General features: G+C 47.9%; 1 protein-coding gene across 2 annotated transcripts in view; it reads left to right on the forward strand.

Moving 5' to 3' along the window:
• The first annotated feature begins 20,457 nt into the window (after positions 1-20,457).
• TFEB (transcription factor EB) overlaps positions 20,458-27,724 on the forward strand; it is a 214,140-nt gene continuing 206,873 nt past the window's right edge. The window contains exon 1 of one of the 2 annotated variants that reach the window (XM_069238406.1): positions 20,458-20,582. The gene's annotated coding sequence lies outside the window, so the exon portion shown is untranslated. Of the gene's footprint in view, positions 20,583-21,102; positions 21,180-27,724 lie in introns of those variants that run through there. The other variant, XM_069238407.1, reaches the window with a different exon arrangement.

The raw sequence follows: 27,724 nt of genomic DNA on the forward strand, positions 1-27,724 counted from the left end.
AAAAGAGCATGATTCTAGGAATCTGCATAAGATAGTTCCCCCTTACAAGGAGGGGGATGACATTAACAAGTGGTTTGCTGCACTTGAGAGGGCCTGTAATGTACAGGGGGTCCCTCAAAGGCAGTGGGCTGCTATCCTATGGCTATCTTTCACTGGAAAGGGTAGGGATAGGCTCCTTACTGTTAAGGAAAGTGATGCCAATAATTTTGCAGTTCTTAAGAATGCACTCCTTGATGGTTATGGCTTAACCACTGAACAGTACAGGATCAAGTTCAGAGAGACCCAAAAGGAGTCTTCACAAGACTGGGTAGACTTTGTTGACCATTCAGTGAAGGCCTTGGAGGGGTGGTTACATGGCAGTAAAGTTTCTGACTATGAAAGCCTGTATAACTTAATCCTGAGAGAGCATATTCTTAATAATTGTGTGTCTGATTTGTTACACCAGTACCTGGTAGACTCTGATCTGCCCTCTCCCCAAGAATTGGGAAAGAAGAAAGACAAATGGGTCAGAACAAGGGTGAACAGAAAAGTTCATACAGGGGGTGACAAGGATGGCAAGAAGAAGGATGGTAAGTCTTCTGACAAGGGTGGGGACAAATCTAAAAATGAGTCTTCATCAGTCCCACAAAAACACTCGGGTGGGGGTGGTGGGCCCAAATCCTCTTCAAATCAAAATAAAGAAAAGAAACCATGGTGCTATTTATGTAAAATAAAAGGCCATTGGACAACTGATCCCAGTTGCCCAAAGAAAAACACCAAGCCTCCTACCACTACAACCCCTGTTGCTACACCTAGTGCCCCTAGTAATAGCAGTGGTGGTGGGAGCAAACCTACTAATAGCCAATCCAAGGGAGTACCTGGGCTCACTTTTGGTAATTTAGTTGGGGTTGGTCTTGTTAGGGAGACCACAGAGGCTGTGTTAGTCTCTGAGGGGGCCATTGATTTGGCCACCTTGGTTGCTTGTCCCCTTAATATGGATAAGTACAAGCAACTACCCCTAATGAATGGTGTTGAGGTTCAGGCCTACAGGGACACAGGTGCCAGTGTTACAATGGTAATAGAGAAACTGGTCCACCCTGAACAACACCTACTTGGTCACCAGTACCAAGTGACTGATGCTCATAACAACACTCTTAGCCATCCCATGGCTGTTGTGAATCTCAACTGGGGGGGGGGGGGGGGTTACTGGTCCAAAGAAAGTTGTGGTTGCCTCAGATTTACCTGTAGACTGTCTACTAGGGAACGATTTAGAGACATCAGCTTGGACAGAAGTGGAGTTGGAGGCTCATGCAGCAATGCTGGGCATTCCAGGGCATATTTTTGCTTTTTACCAGGGCTCAGGCCAAAAAGCAAAAAGGACAGGGTGACTTTGATCCTGGAAGAATGGACCAAGTGCTCCCTAAAACTAGGGTTAGTAAAGGTAAAACACTACCTACTATCCCTCCCTCTACAGTGGATTCTACTTCTGAGGAAGAAGAATTTCCACCCTGTGCAGAACCTACACCAGAGGAGCTGGAAGCAGACACTGCTGAGCTTTTGGGTGAAGGGGGGCCTGCCAGGGAGGAGCTGAGTGTGGCACAGCATACCTGTCCCACACTAGAGGGTCTAAGGCAGCAAGCTGTCAAACAAGCAAATGGGGATGTTAGTGACTCTCACAGAGTTTACTGGGAGGACAACCTTTTGTATACTGAAGCAAGGGATCCAAAACCTGGAGCTGCCAGGAGATTAGTGATTCCTCAGGAATATAGAAAGTTCCTCCTAACTCTAGCCCACGACATTCCCTTAGCTGGACATTTAGGGCAAATGAAAACTTGGGACAGGCTTGTTCCTTTGTTTCATTGGCCTAGAATGTCAGAGGACACAAAGAAATTTTGTAAGTCCTGTGAAACCTGTCAAGCCAGTGGCAAGACAGGTGGCACCCCAAAGGCACCCCTTATTCCACTACCTGTGGTTGGGGTTCCCTTTGAAAGGGTAGGGGTTGACATAGTTGGCCCCCTTGACCCCCCTACTGCTTCAGGCAATAGGTTTATCTTGGTGGTAGTGGACCATGCCACCAGATATCCTGAAGCAATTCCTCTAAGGACCACTACAGCTCCTGCAGTGGCAAAAGCCCTCCTGGGAATCTTTTCCAGGGTGGGCTTCCCAAAAGAGGTGGTATCAGACAGGGGAAGCAATTTCATGTCTGCTTACTTAAAGGCCATGTGGAAGGAATGTGGTGTGACATACAAGTTTACCACACCCTATCATCCACAAACAAATGGACTGGTTGAGAGGTTTAATAAAACTCTCAAAGGAATGATAATGGGACTCCCTGAAAAACTCCGCAGGAGATGGGATATCCTGTTACCTTGCCTCCTTTTTGCTTACAGGGAGGTACCCCAAAAAGGAGTGGGCTTCAGCCCCTTTGAACACCTATTTGGACACCCTGTAAGAGGTCCTCTAACACTTGTTAAGGAGGGTTGGGAACAACCTTTAAAAGCTCCAAAGCAAGACATAGTGGACTATGTACTTGGCCTAAGATCTAGGATGGCTGAGTACATGAAAAAGGCCAGTAAAAACATTCAGGCCAGCCAAGAGCTCCAAAAGCAATGGCATGACCAGAAGGCTGTTTTGGTTCAGTACCAACCAGGGCAGAAAGTGTGGGTCTTGGAGCCTTTGGCCCCAAGAGCACTCCAAGACAAATGGAGTGGACCCCACATTATTGTTGAGAAAAAGGGAGAAGTCGCCTACTTGGTTGACTTAGGCACTGCCAGGAGGCCCCTTAGGGTGCTCCATGTCAATCGCCTGAAACCCTACTATGACAGGGCTGATCTCACCCTGCTCATGGCAACAGATGAAGGACAGGAAGAAGAAAGTGACCCTCTCCCTGATCTCTTCTCTTCCACAGAACAAGATGCTCTAGTGGAAGGTGTAGTTTTGGCAGATTGTCTTACTGCTGAGCAGAAAGACCACTGCATAAATCTCCTGGGTCAGTTTTCTGAACTCTTTTCTACTGTGCCAGGCACCACTTCTTGGTGTGAGCACACTATAGATACTGGAGACAGCTTGCCTGTCAAAAGTAAGATCTATAGGCAGCCTGACCATGTCAGAGACTGCATAAAACAAGAGGTGCAGAAAATGCTTGAACTGGGAGTGGTTGAGCACTCTGAAAGTCCATGGGCCTCTCCTGTGGTACTTGTACCAAAACCTCATTCCAAAGATGGTAAAAGGGAAATGAGATTTTGTGTTGATTACAGAGGTCTCAACCAGGTAACCAAAACTGATGCTCACCCTATACCCAGGGCAGATGAGCTCATAGATACACTGGCATCTGCCAAGTGTCTAAGCACTTTTGATTTGACTGCAGGGTATTGGCAGATCAAGTTATCAGAAGATGCAAAAGCAAAAACTGCATTTTCAACCATTGGAGTCTATTACCAATTCACAGTAATGCCTTTTGGATTGAAAAATGCACCTGCCACTTTTCAAAGGTTGGTGAACACAGTCCTGCAAGGGCTGGATGCTTTTAGTGCAGCATATCTAGATGATATAGCTGTCTTTAGCTCCAGCTGGGATGATCACCTGGTCCACCTATGGAAAGTTTTGGAGGCCCTGCAAAAGGCAGGCCTCACTATCAAGGCTTCAAAGTGCCAGATAGGGCAGGGGAAAGTGGTTTATCTGGGACACCTGGTAGGTGGAGAACAGATTGCACCACTTCAGGGGAAAATCCAAACTATTATAGATTGGGTTCCCCCTACAACTCAGACTCAGGTGAGAGCCTTCTTAGGCCTCACTGGGTACTACCGCAGGTTCATAAAGAACTATGGCTCCATTGCAGCCCCTCTTAATGACCTCACATCTAAGAAAATGCCTAAGAAGGTATTATGGACAGCAAACTGTCAGAAAGCTTTTGAGGAGCTGAAGCAGGCCATGTGCTCTGCACCTGTCCTGAAAAGCCCCTGTTACTCCAAAAAATTCATTGTCCAAACTGATGCATCTGAATTAGGGGTAGGGGCAGTCTTATCACAACTTAATTCTGAGGGCCAGGATCAACCTGTTGCTTTTATCAGCAGGAGGTTGACCCCTAGAGAAAAGCGTTGGTCTGCCATAGAGAGGGAGGCCTTTGCTGGGGTCTGGGCACTGAAGAAGTTGAGACCATACCTGTTTGGCACTCACTTCATTGCTCAGACAGACCACAAACCTCTACTTTGGCTAAAACAAATGAAAGGGGAAACCCCTAAATTGTTGAGGTGGTCCATATCCCTACAGGGAATGGACTATACAGTGTGTAGGAAGTTGGCTCTGTATGTGCTATTTCAAAGTAAGGAATAGCATGCACAGAGTCCAAGGGTTCCCCTTAGAGGTAAAATAGTGGTAAAAATAGATAATACTAATGCTCTATTTTGTGGTAGTGTGGTCGAGCAGTAGGCTTATCCAAGGAGTAGTGTTAAGCATTTGTTGTACATACACATAGACAATAAATGAGGTACACACACTCAGAGACAAATCCAGCCAATAGGTTTTTATATAGAAAAATATCTTTTCTTAGTTTATTTTAAGAACCACAGGTTCAAATTCTACATGTAATATCTCATTCGAAAGGTATTGCAGGTAAGTACTTTAGGAACTTCAAATCATCAAAATTGCATGTATACTTTTCAAGTTATTCACAAATAGCTGTTTTAAAAGTGGACACAGTGCAATTTTCACAGTTCCTAGGGGAGGTAAGTATTTGTTAGGTTAACCAGGTAAGTAAGACACTTACAGGGCTTAGTTCTTGGTCCAAGGTAGCCCACCGTTGGGGGTTCAGAGCAACCCCAAAGTCACCACACCAGCAGCTCAGGGCCGGTCAGGTGCAGAGTTCAAAGTGGTGCCCAAAACACATAGGCTAGAATGGAGAGAAGGGGGTGCCCCGGTTCCGGTCTGCTTGCAGGTAAGTACCCGCGTCTTCGGAGGGTAGACCAGGGGGGTTTTGTAGGGCACCGGGGGGGACACAAGCCCACACAGAAATTTCACCCTCAGCAGCGCGGGGGCGGCCGGGTGCAGTGTAGAAACAAGCGTCGGGTTTGTAATGGAAGTCAATGGGAGATCTAGGGATCTCTTCAGCGCTGCAGGCAGGCAAGGGGGGGGTTCCTCGGGGAAACCTCCACTTGGTCAAGGGAGAGGGACTCCTGGGGGTCACTCCTCCAGTGAAAGTCCGGTCCTTCAGGTCCTGGGGGCTGCGGGTGCAGGGTCTCTCCCAGGTGTCGGGACTTTGGATTCAAAGAGTCGCGGTCAGGGGAAGCCTCGGGATTCCCTCTGCAGGCGGCGCTGTGGGGGCTCAGGGGGGACAGGTTTTGGTACTCACAGTATCAGAGTAGTCCTGGGGTCCCTCCTGAGGTGTTGGATCTCCACCAGCCGAGTCGGGGTCGCCGGGTGCAGTGTTGCAAGTCTCACGCTTCTTGCGGGGAGCTTGCAGGGTTCTTTCAAAGCTGCTGGAAACAAAGTTGCAGCCTTTCTTGGAGCAGGTCCGCTGTCCTCAGGAGTTTCTTGTCTTTTCGAAGCAGGGGCAGTCCTCAGAGGATGTCGAGGTCGCTGGTCCCTTTGGAAGGCGTCGCTGGAGCAGGATCTTTGGAAGGCAGGAGACAGGCCGGTGAGTTTCTGGAGCCAAGGCAGTTGTCGTCTTCTGGTCTTCCTCTGCAGGGGTTTTTCAGCTAGGCAGTCCTTCTTCTTGTAGTTGCAGGAATCTGATTTTCTAGGGTTCAGGGTAGCCCTTAAATACTAAATTTAAGGGCGTGTTTAGGTCTGGGGGGTTAGTAGCCAATGGCTACTAGCCCTGAGGGTGGGTACACCCTCTTTGTGCCTCCTCCCAAGGGGAGGGGGTCACAATCCTAACCCTATTGGGGGAATCCTCCATCTGCAAGATGGAGGATTTCTAAAAGTCAGAGTCACCTCAGCTCAGGACACCTTAGGGGCTGTCCTGACTGGCCAGTGACTCCTCCTTGTTGCTTTCTTTGTTCCCTCCAGCCTTGCCGCCAAAAGTGGGGGCCGTGGCCGGAGGGGGCGGGCAACTCCACTAAGCTGGAGTGCCCTGCTGGGCTGTGACAAAGGGGTGAGCCTTTGAGGCTCACCGCCAGGTGTCACAGTTCCTGCCTGGGGGAGGTGTTAGCATCTCCACCCAGTGCAGGCTTTGTTACTGGCCTCAGAGTGACAAAGGCACTCTCCCCATGGGGCCAGCAACATGTCTCTGGTGTGGCAGGCTGCTGGAACTAGTCAGCCTACACAGACAGTTGGTTAAGTTTCAGGGGGCACCTCTAAGGTGCCCTCTGTGGTGTATTTTACAATAAAATGTACACTGGCATCAGTGTGCATTTATTGTGCTGAGAAGTTTGATACCAAACTTCCCAGTTTTCAGTGTAGCCATTATGGTGCTGTGGAGTTCGTGTTTGACAGACTCCCAGACCATATACTCTTATGGCTACCCTGCACTTACAATGTCTAAGGTTTTGTTTAGACACTGTAGGGGTACCATGCTCATGCACTGGTACCCTCACCTATGGTATAGTGCACCCTGCCTTAGGGCTGTAAGGCCTGCTAGAGGGGTGTCTTACCTATACTGCATAGGCAGTGAGAGGCTGGCATGGCACCCTGAGGGGAGTGCCATGTCGACTTACTCGTTTTGTTCTCACTAGCACACACAAGCTGGCAAGCAGTGTGTCTGTGCTGAGTGAGAGGTCTCCAGGGTGGCATAAGACATGCTGCAGCCCTTAGAGACCTTCCTTGGCATCAGGGCCCTTGGTACTAGAAGTACCAGTTACAAGGGACTTATCTGGATGCCAGGGTCTGCCAATTGTGGATACAAAAGTACAGGTTAGGGAAAGAACACTGGTGCTGGGGCCTGGTTAGCAGGCCTCAGCACACTTTCAATTGTAAACATAGCATCAGCAAAGGCAAAAAGTCAGGGGGCAACCATGCCAAGGAGGCATTTCCTTACACAACCCCCCCCCAAACGAAAGAGGATGAGACTAACCTTTCCCAAGAGAGTCTTCATTTTCTAAGTAGAAGAACCTGGAAAGGCCATCTGCATTGGCATGGGCAGTCCCAGGTCTGTGTTCCACTATAAAGTCCATTCCCTGTAGGGAGATGGACCACCTCAACAGTTTAGGATTTTCACCTTTCATTTGCATCAGCCATTTGAGAGGTCTGTGGTCAGTTTGAACTAGGAAGTGAGTCCCAAAGAGGTATGGTCTCAGCTTCTTCAGGGACCAAACCACAGCAAAGGCCTCCCTCTCAATGGCACTCCAACGCTGCTCCCTGGGGAGTAACCTCCTGCTAATGAAAGCAACAGGCTGGTCAAGGCCATCATCATTTGTTTGGGACAAAACTGCCCCTATCCCATGTTCAGAGGCATCAGTCTGCACAATGAACTGCTTAGAATAATCTGGAGCTTTTAGAACTGGTGCTGAGCACATTGCTTGTTTCAGGGTGTCAAAGGCCTGTTGGCATTCCACAGTCCAGTTCACTTTCTTGGGCATTTTCTTGGAGGTGAGTTCAGTGAGGGCTGTCACAATGGATCCATATCCCTTCACAAACCTCCTGTAATACCCAGTCAAGCCAAGGAATGCCCTGACTTGAGTCTGGGTTTTTGGAGCTACCCAGTCCAGAATAGTCTGGATCTTGGGTTGGAGTGGCTGAACTTGGCCTCCACCTACAAGGTGGCCCAAGTAAACCACAGTTCCCTGCCCTATCTGGCATTTGGATGCCTTGATAGAGAGGCCTGCAGATTGCAGAGCCTTCAAAACCTTCTTCAGGTGGACCAGGTGATCCTGCCAGGTGGAGCTAAAGACAGCAATATCATCAAGATAAGCTGTGCTAAAGGACTCCAAGCCAGCAAGGACTTGATTCACCAACCTTTGGAAGGTGGCAGGGGCATTCTTTAAACCAAAGGGCATAACAGTAAACTGATAATGCCCATCAGGTGTGGAGAATGCTGTTTTCTCTTTTGCTCCAGGTGCCATTTTTATTTGCCAGTACCCTGCTGTCAAGTCAAAGGTACTTAAGAATTTGGCAGCACCTAATTTGTCTATGAGCTCATCAGCTCTTGGAATTGGATGAGCATCTGTCTTGGTGACAGAATTGAGCCCTCTGTAGTCCACACAAAACCTCATCTCTTTCTTTCCATCTTTGGTGTGAGGTTTGGGGACTAGGACCACTGGGCTAGCCCAGGGGCTGTCAGAGCGCTCAATTACTCCCAATTCCAGCATCTTGTGGACTTCCACCTTGATGCTTTCCTTAACATGGTCAGACTGTCTAAAGATTTTGTTTTTGACAGGCATGCTGTCTCCTGTGTCCACATCATGGGTACACAGGTGTGTCTGACCAGGGGTTAAGGAGAAGAGTTCAGGAAACTGTTGTAGGACTCTCCTACAATCAGCTTGCTGTTGGCCAGAGAGGGTGTCTGAGTAGATCACTCCATCTACTGTGCCATCTTTTGGGTCTGATGACAGAAGATCAGGGAGAGGTTCACTCCCTGCCTCTTGATCCTCATCTGTTACCATCAACAGATTCACATCAGCCCTGTCATGGAAGAGCTTAAGGCGGTTCACATGGATCACCCTCTTGGGGCTCCTGCTTGTGCCCAGGTCCACCAGGTAGGTGACCTGACTCTTCCTTTCTAGCACTGGGTAAGGGCCACTCCATTTGTCCTGGAGTGCCCTGGGAGCCACAGGCTCCAGAACCCAGACTTTCTGCCCTGGTTGGAACTCAACCAGTGCAGCCTTTTGGTCATACCAAAACTTCTGGAGCTGTTGGCTGGCCTCAAGGTTTTTGGTTGCCTTTTCCATGTACTCTGCCATTCTAGAGCGAAGGCCAAGCACATAGTCCACTATGTCCTGTTTAGGCTCATGGAGAGGTCTCTCCCAGCCTTCTTTAACAAGGGCAAGTGGTCCCCTTACAGGATGACCAAACAGAAGTTCAAAGGGTGAGAATCCTACTCCCTTCTGTGGCACCTCTCTGTAAGCGAAAAGCAGACATGGCAAGAGGACATCCCATCTCCTTTTGAGCTTTTCTGGGAGCCCCATGATCATGCCTTTTAATGTCTTGTTGAATCTCTCAACCAAGCCATTAGTTTGGGGATGGTATGGTGTAGTGAATTTATAAGTCACTCCACACTCATTCCACATGTGCTTTAGGTATGCTGACATGAAGTTGGTACCTCTGTCAGACACCACCTCCTTAGGGAAACCCACTCTGGTAAAGATACCAATGAGGGCCTTGGCTACTGCAGGGGCAGTAGTCGACCTAAGGGGAATAGCTTCAGGATACCTGGTAGCATGATCCACTACTACCAGGATATACATATTTCCTGAGGCTGTGGGAGGTTCTAGTGGACCAACTATGTCCACACCCACTCTTTCAAAGGGAACCCCCACCACTGGAAGTGGAATGAGGGGGGCCTTTGGATGCCCACCTGTCTTACCACTGGCTTGACAGGTGGGGCAGGAGAGGCAAAACTCCTTAACCATGTTGGACATATTGGGCCAGTAGAAGTGGTTGACTAACCTCTCCCACGTCTTGGTTTGTCCCAAATGTCCAGCAAGGGGAATGTCATGGGCCAATGTTAGGATGAACTTCCTGAACAGCTGAGGCACTACCACTCTCCTAGTGGCACCAGGTTTGGGGTCTCTGGCCTCAGTGTACAGGAGCCCATCTTCCCAATAGACCCTATGTGTTCCATTTTTCTTGCCTTTGGACTCTTCAGCAGCTTGCTGCCTAAGGCCTTCAAGAGAGGGACAGGTTTCTTGTCCCTTACACAGCTCCTCCCTTGAGGGTCCCCCTGGGCCTAAGAGCTCAACCTGGTAAGGTTCAAGCTCCAAAGGCTCAGTTCCCTCAGAGGGCAGAACTTCTTCCTGAGAAGAGAGGTTCCCTTTCTTTTGCTGTGTTGCAGTTGGTTTCCCAACTGACTTTCCTGTTCTCTTGGTAGGCTGGGCCATTTTTCCAGACTCCAGCTCTACTTTTTCACCCTGTGCCTTGCATTGTGCTCTTGTTTTCACACACACCAGTTCAGGGATACCCAGCATTGCTGCATGGGTTTTTAGTTCTACCTCAGCCCATGCTGAGGACTCCAGGTCATTTCCAAGCAGACAGTCCACTGGGATATTTGAGGAGACCACCACCTGTTTCAGGCCATTGACCCCTCCCCATTCTAAAGTAACCATTGCCATGGGATGTACTTTTCTCTGATTGTCAGCGTTGGTGACTGTGTAAGTTTTTCCAGTCAGGTATTGGCCAGGGGAAACCAGTTTCTCTGTCACCATGGTGACACTGGCACCTGTATCCCTCAGGCCCTCTATTCTAGTCCCATTAATTAAGAGTTGCTGTCTGTATTTTTGCATGTTAGGCGGCCAGACAGCTAGTGTGGCTAAATCCACCCCACCCTCCGAAACTAGAGTAGCTTCAGTGTGGACCCTGATTTGCTCTGGGCACACTGTTGATCCCACTTGGAGACTAGCCATACCAGTGTTACCTGGATGGGAGTTTGGAGTGGAACCTTTCTTGGGACAGGCCTTGTCTCCAGTTTGGTGTCCATGCTGTTTACAGCTATGACACCAGGCCTTTTTGGGATCAAAGTTTTTACCCTTGTACCCATTGTTTTGTGAAGAGGCTCTGGGCCCACCCTCCTGTGCAGGTTTTTGGGGGCCTGTAGAAGACTCTTTACTATTTTTAGTTTTGGTTGTCTCATCACCCTTCCCCTGGGGAGTCTTTGTGACCCCTTTCTTTTGGTCACCCCCTGTTGAAGTCTTGGACACCCTTGTCTTGACCCAATGGTCCGCCTTCTTTCCCAATTCTTGGGGAGAAATTGGTCCTAGGTCTACCAGATGCTGATGCAGTTTATCATTGAAACAATTACTTAACAGGTGTTCTTTCACAAATAAATTGTACAGCCCATCATAATTACTTACACCACTGCCTTGAATCCAACCATCTAGTGTTTTCACTGAGTAGTCAACAAAGTCAACCCAGGTCTGGCTCGAGGATTTTTGAGCCCCCCTGAACCTAATCCTGTACTCCTCAGTGGAGAATCCAAAGCCCTCAATCAGGGTACCCTTCATGAGGTCATAAGATTCTGCATCTTTTCCAGAGAGTGTGAGGAGTCTATCCCTACACTTTCCAGTGAACATTTCCCAAAGGAGAGCACCCCAGTGAGATCTGTTCACTTTTCTGGTTACACAAGCCCTCTCAAAAGCTGTGAACCATTTGGTGATGTCATCACCATCTTCATATTTTGTCACAATCCCTTTGGGGATTTTTAACATGTCAGGAGAATCTCTGACCCTATTTATATTGCTGCCACCATTGATGGGTCCTAGGCCCATCTCTTGTCTTTCCCTTTCTATGGCTAGGAGCTGTCTCTCTAAAGCCAATCTTTTGGCCATCCTGGCTAACAGGAGGTCATCTTCACTGAGAGCATCCTCAGTGATTTCAGAAATGTGGGACCCTCCTGTGAGGGACTCACTATTTCTGACTAACACAGTTGGAGACAGGACTTGAGGGGTCCTGTTCTCCCTATTTAGGACTGGAGGAGGGACATTGGCCTCCAAGTCACTAATTTCTTCCTCTGTGATGTCATCATCAGAGGGGTTGGCTTTTTCAAACTCTGCCAATAGCTCCTGGAGCTGAATTTTGGTAGGTCTGGAGCCAATGGTTATTTTTTTGATATTACAGAGAGACCTTAGCTCCCTCATCTTAAGATGGAGGTAAGGTGTGGTGTCGAGTTCCACCACCTGCATCTCTGTATCAGACATTATTCTGCTAAGAGTTGGAATACTTTTTAAAGAATCTAAAACTGTTTCTAGAATCTAATTTCAAACTTTTAACAAACTTTTAAACTCTAAAAAGACAATGCTAAACAGGGACTTAACACACAAGGCCCTAGCAGGACTTTTAAGAATTTAGAACAATTTCAAATTGCAAAAATGAATTTCTAATGACAATTTTGGAATTTGTCGTGTGATCAGGTATTGGCTGAGTAGTCCAGCAAATGCAAAGTCTTGTACCCCACCGCTGATCCACCAATGTAGGAAGTTGGCTCTGTATGTGCTATTTCAAAGTAAGGAATAGCATGCACAGAGTCCAAGGGTTCCCCTTAGAGGTAAAATAGTGGTAAAAATAGATAATACTAATGCTCTATTTTGTGGTAGTGTGGTCGAGCAGTAGGCTTATCCAAGGAGTAGTGTTAAGCATTTGTTGTACATACACATAGACAATAAATGAGGTACACACACTCAGAGACAAATCCAGCCAATAGGTTTTTATATAGAAAAATATCTTTTCTTAGTTTATTTTAAGAACCACAGGTTCAAATTCTACATGTAATATCTCATTCGAAAGGTATTGCAGGTAAGTACTTTAGGAACTTCAAATCATCAAAATTGCATGTATACTTTTCAAGTTATTCACAAATAGCTGTTTTAAAAGTGGACACAGTGCAATTTTCACAGTTCCTAGGGGAGGTAAGTATTTGTTAGGTTAACCAGGTAAGTAAGACACTTACAGGGCTTAGTTCTTGGTCCAAGGTAGCCCACCGTTGGGGGTTCAGAGCAACCCCAAAGTCACCACACCAGCAGCTCAGGGCCGGTCAGGTGCAGAGTTCAAAGTGGTGCCCAAAACACATAGGCTAGAATGGAGAGAAGGGGGTGCCCCGGTTCCGGTCTGCTTGCAGGTAAGTACCCGCGTCTTCGGAGGGTAGACCAGGGGGGTTTTGTAGGGCACCGGGGGGGACACAAGCCCACACAGAAATTTCACCCTCAGCAGCGCGGGGGCGGCCGGGTGCAGTGTAGAAACAAGCGTCGGGTTTGTAATGGAAGTCAATGGGAGATCTAGGGATCTCTTCAGCGCTGCAGGCAGGCAAGGGGGGGGTTCCTCGGGGAAACCTCCACTTGGTCAAGGGAGAGGGACTCCTGGGGGTCACTCCTCCAGTGAAAGTCCGGTCCTTCAGGTCCTGGGGGCTGCGGGTGCAGGGTCTCTCCCAGGTGTCGGGACTTTGGATTCAAAGAGTCGCGGTCAGGGGAAGCCTCGGGATTCCCTCTGCAGGCGGCGCTGTGGGGGCTCAGGGGGGACAGGTTTTGGTACTCACAGTATCAGAGTAGTCCTGGGGTCCCTCCTGAGGTGTTGGATCTCCACCAGCCGAGTCGGGGTCGCCGGGTGCAGTGTTGCAAGTCTCACGCTTCTTGCGGGGAGCTTGCAGGGTTCTTTCAAAGCTGCTGGAAACAAAGTTGCAGCCTTTCTTGGAGCAGGTCCGCTGTCCTCGGGAGTTTCTTGTCTTTTCGAAGCAGGGGCAGTCCTCCGAGGATGTCGAGGTCGCTGGTCCCTTTGGAAGGCGTCGCTGGAGCAGGATCTTTGGAAGGCAGGAGACAGGCCGGTGAGTTTCTGGAGCCAAGGCAGTTGTCGTCTTCTGGTCTTCCTCTGCAGGGGTTTTTCAGCTAGGCAGTCCTTCTTCTTGTAGTTGCAGGAATCTGATTTTCTAGGGTTCAGGGTAGCCCTTAAATACTAAATTTAAGGGCGTGTTTAGGTCTGGGGGGTTAGTAGCCAATGGCTACTAGCCCTGAGGGTGGGTACACCCTCTTTGTGCCTCCTCCCAAGGGGAGGGGGTCACAATCCTAACCCTATTGGGGGAATCCTCCATCTGCAAGATGGAGGATTTCTAAAAGTCAGAGTCACCTCAGCTCAGGACACCTTAGGGGCTGTCCTGACTGGCCAGTGACTCCTCCTTGTTGCTTTCTTTGTTCCCTCCAGCCTTGCCGCCAAAAGTGGGGGCCGTGGCCGGAGGGGGCGGGCAACTCCACTAAGCTGGAGTGCCCTGCTGGGCTGTGACAAAGGGGTGAGCCTTTGAGGCTCACCGCCAGGTGTCACAGTTCCTGCCTGGGGGAGGTGTTAGCATCTCCACCCAGTGCAGGCTTTGTTACTGGCCTCAGAGTGACAAAGGCACTCTCCCCATGGGGCCAGCAACATGTCTCTGGTGTGGCAGGCTGCTGGAACTAGTCAGCCTACACAGACAGTCGGTTAAGTTTCAGGGGGCACCTCTAAGGTGCCCTCTGTGGTGTATTTTACAATAAAATGTACACTGGCATCAGTGTGCATTTATTGTGCTGAGAAGTTTGATACCAAACTTCCCAGTTTTCAGTGTAGCCATTATGGTGCTGTGGAGTTCGTGTTTGACAGACTCCCAGACCATATACTCTTATGGCTACCCTGCACTTACAATGTCTAAGGTTTTGTTTAGACACTGTAGGGGTACCATGCTCATGCACTGGTACCCTCACCTATGGTATAGTGCACCCTGCCTTAGGGCTGTAAGGCCTGCTAGAGGGGTGTCTTACCTATACTGCATAGGCAGTGAGAGGCTGGCATGGCACCCTGAGGGGAGTGCCATGTCGACTTACTCGTTTTGTTCTCACTAGCACACACAAGCTGGCAAGCAGTGTGTCTGTGCTGAGTGAGAGGTCTCCAGGGTGGCATAAGACATGCTGCAGCCCTTAGAGACCTTCCTTGGCATCAGGGCCCTTGGTACTAGAAGTACCAGTTACAAGGGACTTATCTGGATGCCAGGGTCTGCCAATTGTGGATACAAAAGTACAGGTTAGGGAAAGAACACTGGTGCTGGGGCCTGGTTAGCAGGCCTCAGCACACTTTCAATTGTAAACATAGCATCAGCAAAGGCAAAAAGTCAGGGGGCAACCATGCCAAGGAGGCATTTCCTTTCCCAGTGGAACATAGACCTGGGAGTACCCACTCCAATGCAGATGGACTCTCCAGATATTTCCACTTAGACAATGAAGACTCATCAGGTCATGGCTAGTCTTATTGTCGTTCGTTTGGGGGGGGGGGTTGTGTAGGAAAGTACCATCTTGCCTGGCATGTTACCCCTATATTTCACTGTATATATGTTGTTTTAGTTGTATGTGTCACTGGGACCCTGCCAGCCAGGGCCCCAGTGCTCATAAGTGTGCCCTGTATGTGTTACCTGTGTTATGACTAACTGTCTCACTGAGGCTCTGCTATCCAGAACCTCAGTGGTTATGCTCTCTCATTTTCTTTCCAAATTGTCACTCACAGGCTAGTGACCAATTTCACCAATTTACATTGGCATACTGGAACACCCTTATAATTCCCTAGTATATGGTACTGAGGTACCCAGGGTATTGGGGTTCCAGGAGATCCCTATGGGCTGCAGCATTTCTTGTGCCACCCATAGGGAGATCTGACAATTCTTACACAGGCCTGCCAGTGCAGCCTGAGTGAAATAACGTCCACGTTATTTCACAGCCATTTAACACTGCACTTAAGTAACTTATAAGTCACCTATATGTCTAACCTTTACCTGGTAAAGGTTGGGTGCTAAGTTACTTAGTGTGTGGGCACCCTGGCACTAGCCAAGGTGCTCCCACATTGTTCAGGGCAAACTCCCCGGACTTTGTGAGTGCGGGGACGCCATTACACGCGTGCACTATACATATGTCACGACATATGTATAGCGTCACAATGGTAACTCCGAACATGGCCATGTAACATGTCTAAGATCATGGAATTGTCACCCCAATGCCATCCTGGCATTGGGGAGACAATTCCATGATCCCCCGACTCTCTAGCACAGACCCGGGTACTGCCAAACTGCCTTTCCCGGGGTTTCACTGCAGCTGCTGCTGCTGCCAACCCCTCAGACAGGTTTCTGCCCTCCTGGGGTCCAGCCAGGCTTGGCCCAGGAAAGCAGAACAAAGGACTTCCTCAGAGAGAGGGTGTTACACCCTCTCCCTTTGGAAAAAGGTGTTAGGGCTTGGGAGGAGTAGCCTCCCCCAGCCTCTGGAAATGCTTTCATGGGCACAGATGGTGCCCATTTCTGCATAAGCCAGTCTACACCGGTTCAGGGATCCCCCAGCCCTGCTCTGGCGCGAAACTGGACAAAGGAAAGGGGAGTGACCACTCTCCTGACCTGCACCTCCCCTGGGAGGTGCCCAGAGCTCCTCCAGTGTGCTCCAGACCTCTGCCATCTTGGAAACAGAGGTGCTGCTGGCACACTGGACTGCTCTGAGTGGCCAGTGCCAGCAGGTGCCGTCAGAGACTCCTTCTGATAGGCTCCTCCAGGTGTTGCCAGCCTATCCTCTCTCCTAGGTAGCCAAACCTCCTTTTCTGGCTATTTAGGGTCTCTGCTTTTGGGAATTCCTTAGATAACGAATGCAAGAGCTCATCAGAGTTCCTCTGCATCTCTCTCTTCACCTTCTGCTAAGGAATCGACTGCTGACCGCGCTGGAAGCCTGCAAAACTGCAACAAAGTAGCAAAGACGACTACTGCGACCTTGTAACGCTGATCCTGCCGCCTTCTCGACTGTTTTCCTGGTGGTGCATGCTGTGGGGGTAGTCTGCCTCCTCTCTGCACTAGAAGCTCCGAAGAAATCTCCCGTGGGTCGACGGAATCTTCCCCCTGAAACCGCAGGCACCAAAGAACTGCATCACCGGTCCTCTGGGTCTCCTCTCAGCACGACGAGCGAGGTCCCTTGAACTCAGCAACTCTGTCCAAGTGACTCCCACAGTCCAGTGACTCTTCAGTCCAAGTTTAGTGGAGGTAAGTCCTTGCCTCCCCACGCTAGACTGCATTGCTGGGAACCACGTGTTTTGCAGCTACTCCGGCTCATGTGCACTCTTCCAGGATTTCCTTTGTGCACAGCCAAGCCTGGGTCCCCGGCACTCTAACCTGCATTGCACGACCTCCTGAGTTGTCCTCTGGCGTCGTGGGACCCTCTTGTGTAACTGCGGGTGAGCTCTGGTTCACTCCACTTCGTAGTGCCTGTTCCGGCACTTCTAAGGGTGCTGCTTGCTTCTGAGTGGGCTCTTTGTCTTACTGGACGCCCCCTCTGTCTCCTCACGCAATTGGCGACATCCTGGTCCCACCTGGGCCACAGCAGCATCCAAAAACCCTAACCGCGACCCTTGCAGCTAGCAAGGCTTGTTTGCGGCCTTTCTGCACGAAAACACCTCTGCACGACTCTTTATGACGTGGGACATCCATCCTCCAAAGAGGAAGTTTCAAGCCCTTGTCGTTCTTGCAGAATCCACAGCTTCTACCATCCGGTGGCAGCTTTTTTGCACCCACAGCTGGCATTTCCTGGGCATCTGCCCACTCCCGACTTGATCGTGACTCTTGGACTTGGTCCCCTTGTTCCACAGGTACTCTCGTCAGGAAATTCATCGTTGTTGCATTGCTGGTGTTGGTCTTCCTTGCAGAATTCCCCTATCACTACTTCTGTGCTCTTTGGGGAACTTAGGTGCACTTTGCACCCACTTTTCAGGGTCTTGGGGTGGGCTATTTTTCTAACCCTCACTGTTTTCTTACAGTCCCAGCGACCCTCTACAAGGTCACATAGGTTTGGGGTCCATTTGTGGTTCGCATTCCACTTCTAGAGTATATGGTTTGTGTTGCCCCTATCCCTATGTGCCCCCATTGCATTCTGTTGTGACTATACATTGTTTGCACTGTTTTCTATTGCTATTACTGCATATTTTGGTATTGTGTACATATATCTTGTGTATATTTGCTATCCTCATACTGAGGGTACTCACTGAGATACTTTGGCATATTGTCATAAAAATAAAGTACCTTTATTTTTAGTATATCTGTGTATTGTGTTTTCTTATGATATTGTGCATATGACACTAGTGGTACTGTAGGAGCTTCACTCGTCTCCTAGTTCAGCCTAAGCTGCTCTGCTAAGCTACCTTTTCTATCAGCCTAAGCTGCTAGACACCCCTCTACACTAATAAGGGATACCTGGTGCAAGGTGTAAGTACCTCTTGGTACCCACTACAAGCCAGGCCAGCCTCTTACAGTCTGCTTTACTTTCACAGCAGCAATCTGTCGAGGGTGAGGAGGGTTGTATGTCTGTATGAGTAATTACAGTAATGATGTACATACCACTTACTAATTTACTTTTTTAATTGAATTCCTTTTACAGCTCTATTTTTCCTACTATAGGGTGTCAATGCACTTTATATTACATAAACTTACTCTACAGAGAAGTGTGTAAATCAATGTATATGGGATTTTTATGTAAGGCAATGAGGGGTAGGAGGTATAGGAACCACATGTATTCTGTAACTGGTAGCCATTATATGCACCTCAGGTGCATGCTATACCGGACTGGGCTCAGCTGACTGTACTGAAAACAGCTGAGACCTTGCCACGGCTGCCTCAGAGGCGGTACCACTGTCACAAGGCCTGTAGTTCCTTCCATCCTGTTTTTCGACTGTAACACACCTCTGTCAGAAGACTCCTCTGTCGCGTTGGACAAATTTATTTAAGGAACAGAAGCCCCTGGCGTGAGGTGAGAGAGGCTGCCTCTCAGCATGACCCGAGCAACAGCATGGTGATTGCAGTGATTTAGCACAGCTGTTGCACAGTAATGTGCTGCGAGGCCTGTGGCAGCTGCAGCATTTTCCCCACTAAGGTAATGTTTGTTCCTAGAGGACTGGTTGCAAGTACATCTATGTGTATATCTGCATTTGTAATTACAGCATAGGCCCCAGCACCTCCAAAATAATCATACTGGAGATCAGAAGGTGTAATAGAATAAAGATGCCTTTAAATTTTGTTTATATCTAGTCACATTTGCTGCTTGTTCAAAGACATAGGTCACATTTAAGGCTATCACTTATGACAAGCCGCTGCTTATTTTCTTACAAGATAGTTTGGTGTTTATTTTTTTTCTCACACTGAGAATTTTCTTAGGTGAACTCTGCTATAATCTTACTTGATACAACGGGTGGGTAGGCAAATGCTACAAAATGCCATATTTTTCCAAACACACACCAAAATTTAAATATATGTAAATGAACATCATTTTTATCAACAAATCGAGGATCCTGCAGGGATAAAGACAGATGCGCTCCTCACAATTCCCCTCAAAAACAGCTCTCCCTGGAGGTCTGAATTGTTGTACACTCACCATAACTGATCTCTAGGAACCTGCCCACATCTAACACTGCCAGCAGCGCCCTCCATGCTACACATTCCATGCCTGTGGCATAGCCTAACCTTAGCACTCCGGGCAGCAGCAATCCGCTCGTCCTTCCTCTCGATTCCGATTGTGGATGAGCGGGAGTTGCGGCCCTAGCTGCTCCAAACCACGGCTGGGCCAATCATAACAAAAAAAAATAATAGCTGACCTGTCCCTCGTGATCACATTGGTCCAAAGTCAGACACTCTGGGGGGGCAGGCCAGCAGCATGAAGCTGGGTGGTTAGGTAGCGCTTTTGCGCTATTAATGATTGAGAGCACATTTTTAGTGGCAGCGCCGCCGCATTCACAAATTTTGAACACAAATGGGCAAATAAAGCCCAAATTTGTGCAACCTGGCAGGAAAGTTATTTCCCGCACAAATGGATTTTTTTTTGCCCATTTGTGCGGGAAATAGCCCAATCTGGCAACACTGTTGTAGGGGGGATACTGGATGGTTGGTCAGGAGATCAGTATGTTTTACTGGGAAATGTAGTTTTTTAAATGAAAGTCTTTTTATTGGCTGCTGTGAAAATAAAAGCATAGAAAGAGAAGCATAATCGGAGCCTGCGTCCTGGCCGAATTAAATCGTTCCTTCTAGTTAGTTGTGTGCGTTTAACAGTGTTTCCTTTATGTTTATTACATAACAAGTGTAGTCCTACCACTGTGTCAGTCTCGGTTCCCTCGGGCTGGTGCTGCCCTTCGCTGTAGTACATAAAAGAAAGACATTCGTGATTAATTGTCTCAATGGGAGGAATCGTTAAACACCCGATCGTGTAGGTACGGCGGCCATCTTCGAAGTTGTCTTTGTAGTCCGAAATTAAGTCACGCAGGAGAGCTACGACTAGGAATACCTGCCAGCACTGTTATAACACTTGAAATATATCTTTAAAAACAGTCACTTATTATTGTTGTGGTCCGCACGGTCTTCCGTGGGAGTTATTTTTCAAACACTTGTGATATACGCTGTTCTACTTATCGTGATGAAGCAGTTCTAAATTGTGTATTTCACCGTAATTCGGGGAATACTCTTCTCCTACATTAGTATTTGTAATATACCGTACATTAATTTTGGGATTTTCGCTCGGCACAGTTTCAAGGTCGCAGTAGTCCCCAACCCACTTCACGTTCGTCCTATAGGGAACGGTAGCTTTTGCTCGTCACTACAATTCCCATGGTGCACCTGTCACCACTCTTAACAGAGTTTTGCAGTTTCCATAGGTAAGTCTGTGAGTCCCCCACGGCACTTTACAGCAGCTATTCAGTGGCTCAAGACTCCATCTCCGGTGGACCCCGAGCGCCCTCTGCTGTTGTGTGAGAAAGGGCTCCGGCTGTAAACTCCATCTCCCATGCAGCCTTGTCACTTTACTACTTTCCCCTTGACAGGTCCCTGTGTTATGACTCCATTGCTCGTGGAACCTGAGCGCCGTTCTGAGGCCCCCTTGCGGCGGCTTGTGGTAGTGCACTGTAAGGAGCCGCTGTCAGAGCTGCTGTCAGGGGCAGGGCGGACGCGGGGACCTGGCGACGGGGCCGGCAGCGGAGTGACAAGGATCCCGCAAAGCGGAGAAAGCAATAACCGGGTGAGTGAAGCCCGAGCGGGAGTCGGAGACCGGAGAACGTAAATGACCTTCAGAGACACAGGAGCTTATGGAACAGGGGCTAGTGTCAGCTTGGTCATTGCGTGGGGGAAGGGGGTGCAAAACTTGACCTTCACGTGTAGAATAAGGAGGAGAGAGGGGCGAAAGTTAGAGTGAAGGGCAGTGGGAAACAGCGAGATAAAGGGGGTATCAAGAGAAAGAAGTACATTAGGGGGTGCAGGATGAAAGTAACTTGGGCAAGGAGCTGGTTGAAGATTGCCTCGGGTGAAGGAAGGGAGTAACAAAGATGCGACGAGAGTAAACATGGTCAAGAGTGACCACACGGGCCGAGAGCCAGAATGGGACAAGTACAGTACGGGAGCTACAGGGAGTGGAGATGAAGGCATGCTGTCGAATGGCTTCCTGTCGTATATGACACAATTACATCCCCGGCTTTGCACGCTGACATTTGGAGACAGAAACTGCCGGATTGTAGTGATGTTGACTGAAAGCCAGGACTGGCCAACGGAGTGGAGGTTGCAAGATTGGTGGCTCTCAGGAGCGTGCAGTGGTCTTACAGGTCGGAAATGGTGGACTGAGGTAAATGTTCGTGGGCAGAATGAGAATGGAGGCATTGGACAGAGAACACGAGACTAATGCAAGGGTGAGGGCACGGGGGCAGAGAGGGCGACGCCAGCGCTAGAATTGTGGTGTGTGGCAAATTGAGGGTGGTGGGGGCGGCAGGGCGAGGATGGTGGCTTGTGTTGAATGGTGGTGGTCTGAACGAAAATGTAAACATTGGACTGAAACTAGTGGCAAAATATTGGCAATTGGTCGAGTGGAAGATTGTGAGGTGAAGATGACTTAAGAAAAAAAATGATTGTAGAAAAGGAAGATGAAAGCGGCGAAGTCTGGCGAGTGGTTACAGGGGTGACACAAGACTGAATGGCGCGAAGTGGGCAGAGATTGAAGGTGTCAAGAAGGGAAGACTCGCACGATTGGTGGCATGAGACATAAAGTGTGGGCATGACGAGACTGGAGTCCATGGGCAGAGAGTATTGTGCGAAAATTGTAGTATGATGCAAAGATGCTTGCTTGGCTTTGAGTGTGGCACAGTGGCAATGTTTGCAACAGGGTAACTAAGGATAATTATATGGACAAGAGGGTAGGCCTTTAAAAATCATTATTTTTGTTTGATGTGTGTGCAAGGCATCCTCCATATATGCCACTAGCAGTGCATCCTCGGTGGGAGTGGGGTGGTGTGCACACCAGTCTCCACTAAACTGGAGTACTTTGCGAAAGGTAGGTTTCTTAGTTGGGCCATTTGGCAGAGGGTGGCATCCTGGCACGAGGCTGGTACTGTACCTTCTACACTGTGACCCCCAGTTTGTAATGAATGCAATTTCTTGCTCATTTTTGGTACGTTTCATAAAGAGCTGTAAAAGAAAGCACTGATGGAGATATTATTGGTCTAAAGAGAACAAACTTGCAAATGTATTTATGCCCTTCTGACAGGTTGGCATACCGTTATGCTTTTTTACCTTGTTCTTTTTGATTGTGCAATAAAAACGTGCACTGGGTTGCAACAGCACACGGGTGGTACACGTGGTACCGGTGAAGTAAAGGTCTCTTACACTGCTTTGATTTTGCTAGCAAGGTTGTTGACCCAGGCAGAGTGCCCAGGCAGGAGACATGAGGTGAACAATCTTTAGTGCGCACATGGGATACAACTGAAGCTTATATTTGTGTACCTTCCTCCCTTGACACACCTCTCATGTGCGCTGAAACAGTGCCAAGACTACGGTGGTCTGTTTGCACAAGATTGATTAGGTTGTGGCCTGCTTATACTGAACAGTGCGATAGCTGGACCTCTAGCACCAGTATCACCTTTTCCCCCTGCACGTGAAGCTCTGCTTCCAAAAATCCTTTCCAACTACTCGCTTAATATTTAAACTGTTCCCGAGTTTGTCAGACGTTCTGTTGGCATTAACAGTCCTAGGAAAATGCACTTCTTTTCAAAGATTTTATTTTGTCGTGGAAGAAAAAAAGAATATTTTGTTAAGTGTAGCATTTTGATTCCTTTTTGTAGAGTGCACTTTCTTTCCACGTGATCCCCAAGCGAGGTCTTAAAATGCACTCCTCACTGTGGACCAAGCTACACTTACTTTCAACAAATATTTGGTATAGTATCGTGTACAAAAGCACCGAGTAACAATCTGTTCGTTTAATAACATCTACTCAAACAACATTCTTTACAACAGGACGTTTGTGGTATCAAGTTAGAAGCAAGGCCCCAAGCAACTAAAAACACCAGAACTCCAAAACTAAATTTCCTGGCGCCTCCACATTTCCCTATTACTCACTTGCCACGGACCCCACCACTTATTGTTTTCTGCTTTTATACATTGTTAATTGGTTGGTCATTTCAATTCACTTTTTAGTGGTAATGGTAATAGTTGTATATATTCATAGTGATAGTTCTTTTCAGTATGGTCTTGGTTTTAAGAGAGCGCATGTTTTTTGACTCGGTATAAGTTGAAGTCTATACTGTATGTGGTCCTTCATGACTGGATATAGCACTGAACAGGTGAGCGTCAGAACTGGACACAATAACCTAGCCGTGGCTTCTAGAAATGGACGCAACAACCAAAATATACACACAACTCTGGGTGAAGCCTCTACAATTAAATACAATGCCCTGGACAGACATGGTCTTTAGAAGTGACAGAACGGCGGACCCTCACGGGGACCAGACGTGTGCTGAGGGCGAGGCACTGCTCTGAAAGAGTGAGAAACTGGTGTGCGAGGGCTGTGTGGCAGAAGGGGCAACGACGTGGCTGAGAGCAGTGTCAGTGATAGTTTGTGGGTGAGGCTGTGTATCAGGGTCGGATGCTTTAACAGTGATGAGCTGTAATCAGGATGGGGGCCGTAACGGCAAGAGGCTGCGGGTGAGGCACGGTGCTTATTAGAGGCAGACTGTGGAGGAGTACAGCGTTACATTGTGGAGGGCAACGTACTATTGACATCGGTAGTTTTGAGGAAGGCAACGTACTGTTTGTTAACAGAGATGGTCAGTAGGTTAGGGTGTGGGGAAACACTGATTGGCGGTACGTGAAGGCAGTGTGCTTTGATTGGTTACAGTTTTTTGCTTGTTTTTTTTAAAAAAAAATTATTTAAAGGATTTGTGGTTTCCACTGAGATTCTCGCGCAGTAGCTGCTGTGACACATACAGGAAATTCTGTTGTGCGCACCCTGCTTCCTCTCCCGTCCTTGTGTGGGTCTGCCGGGCAGCATCCGTAGCAGAAGTTTGATCTCTGCTGTTCACACCTGAGCGCCCAGTAGAAGTTTATCTCTGATGTTCACACCCGAAGGAGGACGAGTTATCTCTGCTGGTCACACCTGAGAGGCCAGGGAAGAGTATATCTCTGTTGTTAGTACGAGAGCGCCTTGTGGAAGTATCTTTACTGTACACACTTGAGGGGTCAGAGGAAGGTCTCTGTTCACACCTGTGGGGCAAAGGACAACATACCTCTGCCTTATACACCTGAAGGGCGGAGTGGTTTGTGCCTCAGCTTCTCATGCTTAAGGGATCACAGTACGGTGTATCTCTGATAGTCTCAAGTAACATCTATTGAGATTGTTCATCCGAGAGGGTCAGAGGCAGATTGTTTCTCTTCTGTTCAATCATAGGAGGTCAGAGGTAAGTGTATCTCATGTACACACCCGAGGGGCGAGAGGGTGGGTTACCGCTTCTATTCAACCCTGAGGGGTCAGCGGAAGGTTTATTCATCTGTTCACATCCGATGAGGCAATGGAAGATTTATCTTTGCTGTTCACACTTGAAGGGTCAGCTGGAGTTGGCTCTGCTGTTTACACGTGACCTAGCAGAGGTAGTTTGTCTCGTCTGTTCACATCTGAGGGGTGCAAAGGAAGTTTTATTTAGGCCTTTTATATCGGAGGCATGAAAGAAGCGTTTATCTCTTTTATCGTTTCCTGATGGGGTTTGTGGGATGTATGTTTCTACTCTTATAATCACCTCCGAGGGTTAGTGGATAGTTTAGTCCTGCTGTTCGCACCCTGAGGATCACATGGCCTAGAGGTGAGGGGACGGTTTATCTCTACTGTTCACACCTGAAGGGTCAGAGACCGTTTTATCTCTGCCACATCAGAGAGCCTGAGGCAGGTTCATTCCTCTGACAGTATCACCCATATAGACCACTACAACGCAAACCAGCACCACGCAAGACATTTCCCTGCTTGCAAATCAACAATTACACTCTCAAGGTATTTCTATACGTTCAGTGACATTTATCATTACAACGCATACCGCTACCATACGTTGCAACACCAGTAGAAAGCATTAATTCTCATACACACACACACACACACATATATATATATATATATATATATATATATATATGAACATAGTTTATTGTACAGATATTAAAATCCATTACAAATTAAAACCAATATCAATCAGTTACAACACATAAACACTTACTTCAGCATGCACAGTTTGAAAGCCCCAAATTGCCATTAAAACACAGCACTAATACCAGCAATATGACCACAATAAAGGCTTGATTAAATTAATTACGTATGTATGGGAGCAGCAAAGGGTTCGCCAACGCTGAATGGCAGTACATTTGTATCAGGAGGGTACATTTCAATGGTAACGTAAAATCCTAACTACAAAATTCAACCAGTTAAAGAGAGAAGACGTATTGCACATATTGGTTGCTAAATTGACTACGTAAGTCTTTAAAGTGCTTGCGTGCCTGCCATGTTCCATCTCCCAAAAGAAAGTGAAACATTCACAACCTAGTACACATATTGGAATCCTTAAATTGCTTATGTGCTTTCCATGTTCCATCTCCCAGAATAGAAGAAAAAAACACTTGCATCGATTGGGTAAACAACAACAAAAAAACTAAAAACAATGTATCTTGCAGAGAAGAGCTGAAAAGTGCTACTCTGCCTGTGACTGTGCTTTGTGGAGCTATCCTGAAGTTGCTGCTTCTGCCATGTTAAAGGGGACAAAGACTGGACTTTGTTGTGCATTCCTGCTTGTGAAGAAATCTCCAAGGGTTTGTCCCGGGCTTGCCTCCTGTTGTTGAAGTCTCAGGGCCATCAAAGACTTCCCCGGCCAGCACCTGGACTCTCTGCTGAGACTCCTGCGTTGCCAAGTGGTGCCAAATCCAATTCCTGGGGCCCTGACAGATGAACCTGGCAGACCAAGCTTGAAAATCCACGCAAGCGGGGAAATTTCCGACGCAACCTCCAGGAGCGACCAAAGAAACGACGCGCCGCCGGCTCCATGACTGAAATCGACGCACCGCCTGCAGCACGGCTGGGAGATTGACGCATGCGGCGGAAGAAACGGCGCACTGCATCGCTAACGGAGGTTGTTAACATCGCAACCCACACAGCGTGGTTTTGCTAAGGCCGTGCAGCAGGATTTTCGACGCAAACCTTGCTGGGGGTGGGGAGGAAAAACGCCGCACGCCGACCCGACTGCAGAAGGAGAAACAACACAGGACCTCGCTTGCGGGTGAGAAATTGACGCCATTGACTGCTTACCTTTTTCGACGCACACTTGCTTGTGCGTTTTATTTTGATGCTACCCAGGTACTTTTCAACGCTAACAGTCTTTTACCTGTTACAAAAGGATTTAAGACTCTTTTGCTTTTAAAATTAATGACTTGTGTATGTTAGATTTTTGTCCTTTAGGTCTTGTTTTGTTTAGATAAATATTTTTTATTTTTCTAAACCTGTGTTGTGTCATTTTGTAGTGTTTTCATTAAGTTACTGTGTGTGTGGGTACAAATACTTTAACTTAGAACTCTGAAGTTAAGCCTGCCTGCTCGTGCCAAGCTACCAAGGGGGTGAGCATGGGTTAGCTGATGGTGATTCTCCTTTACCCTGACTAGAGTGAGGGTCCTTGCTTGGACAGGGGGTACCCTGACTGCCAACCAAAGACCCCATTTCTAACAATGATGTTTTTAATAAATAAAATGAACGTATTTCTGGGAAACCGTGTCATAACAATTTTTTTTTTTTTTTTTTCCACAAGCCTGCATTGGTGGGCATTGTAAGGATCTTGCGCCCTTACATAGACTTCATGTTCTTGCCCTTTAGATGGTGTGGCCTCCACTCACAAGAGTTGTGTTAACAAAATGAGTAGTTTCAGCAAGGCCCAGTGTCAGGCATTGCCTGTCTGGGATAGTGTGGCCGATGCACTCGCCACCACAAGAGAAGGAACATACACCCCAAATCTCTAAACACTGCACCAACTTTCCACGCTTTCATTTCTTTCAGGATGATCATGCTTCCCTCTCTCCTCCCTTTCTCCTCCATTAGTTGTTTGTATTGCTAGATTCTCTCTGTAGCTCTCTCAAACTTCCTCTCCCCCCCCCCTTGCTGCACCCCGCTGCTGTCACCTCCTTTCCCACTTCCGCTGTTCTTTTTTTGTTCTTCAAGCTTCTCTTGTTTTACCCTTCAATCCTGTTACCATTGTTACTGTTTCCCCTCTCTACTTTATCAAACATAACCATTCTTCACTCTTTTGAACCACTTCGCTCACTCAATCCTCTCTTTTTCATTTTTCTGCCTCTTTTTATAGCATTATACTGACTGAACTCTCTTAAAATTATCATTACTGTCTCTCCCTCTAGCCCCCTTTTTTCTCTACACTCTTGATCCATCCTTATCACACTAGTTTTTTTTCGTCTGACATTTACTATTTTGTCTTCCTTAAGACTCTTGCTTTTTCATCTCCATTTCTCTCCAGTCTTTCTTCTCTAGCACAGAAAACAAGCATTGGCAAAGCCAATAGTTCTTGCCTATGCAAGAGCTGTTCACTTTGCCAGGGTGTTTTAGTCATATTGTACACCAGTGTGGCTGCTGAGTGGAGTGTCGTAGAGTGGACTGATGTAGAGAGGACTAGAGTGAAGTGTCAGAGTGGAGTGGTATAGAGCGGAGCTAAATAGCGTGGTGTGTCAGAGCAGAGTAGTGTTGAAGTAGTGTAGTAAGCTGGAGTAGAGTAGAGTAGAGTGGAGTGGTGTAGAGTGAAAAGGCATAGATGGTGTGGATTGGTGTAGAGTGGAGTAAAGGTTCGCAGAGTGAAGTGGAGTAGAGTGTTG

Source organism: Pleurodeles waltl, chromosome 6 (assembly GCF_031143425.1).
Source record: "Pleurodeles waltl isolate 20211129_DDA chromosome 6, aPleWal1.hap1.20221129, whole genome shotgun sequence".
NCBI lineage: Eukaryota > Metazoa > Chordata > Amphibia > Caudata > Salamandridae > Pleurodeles > Pleurodeles waltl.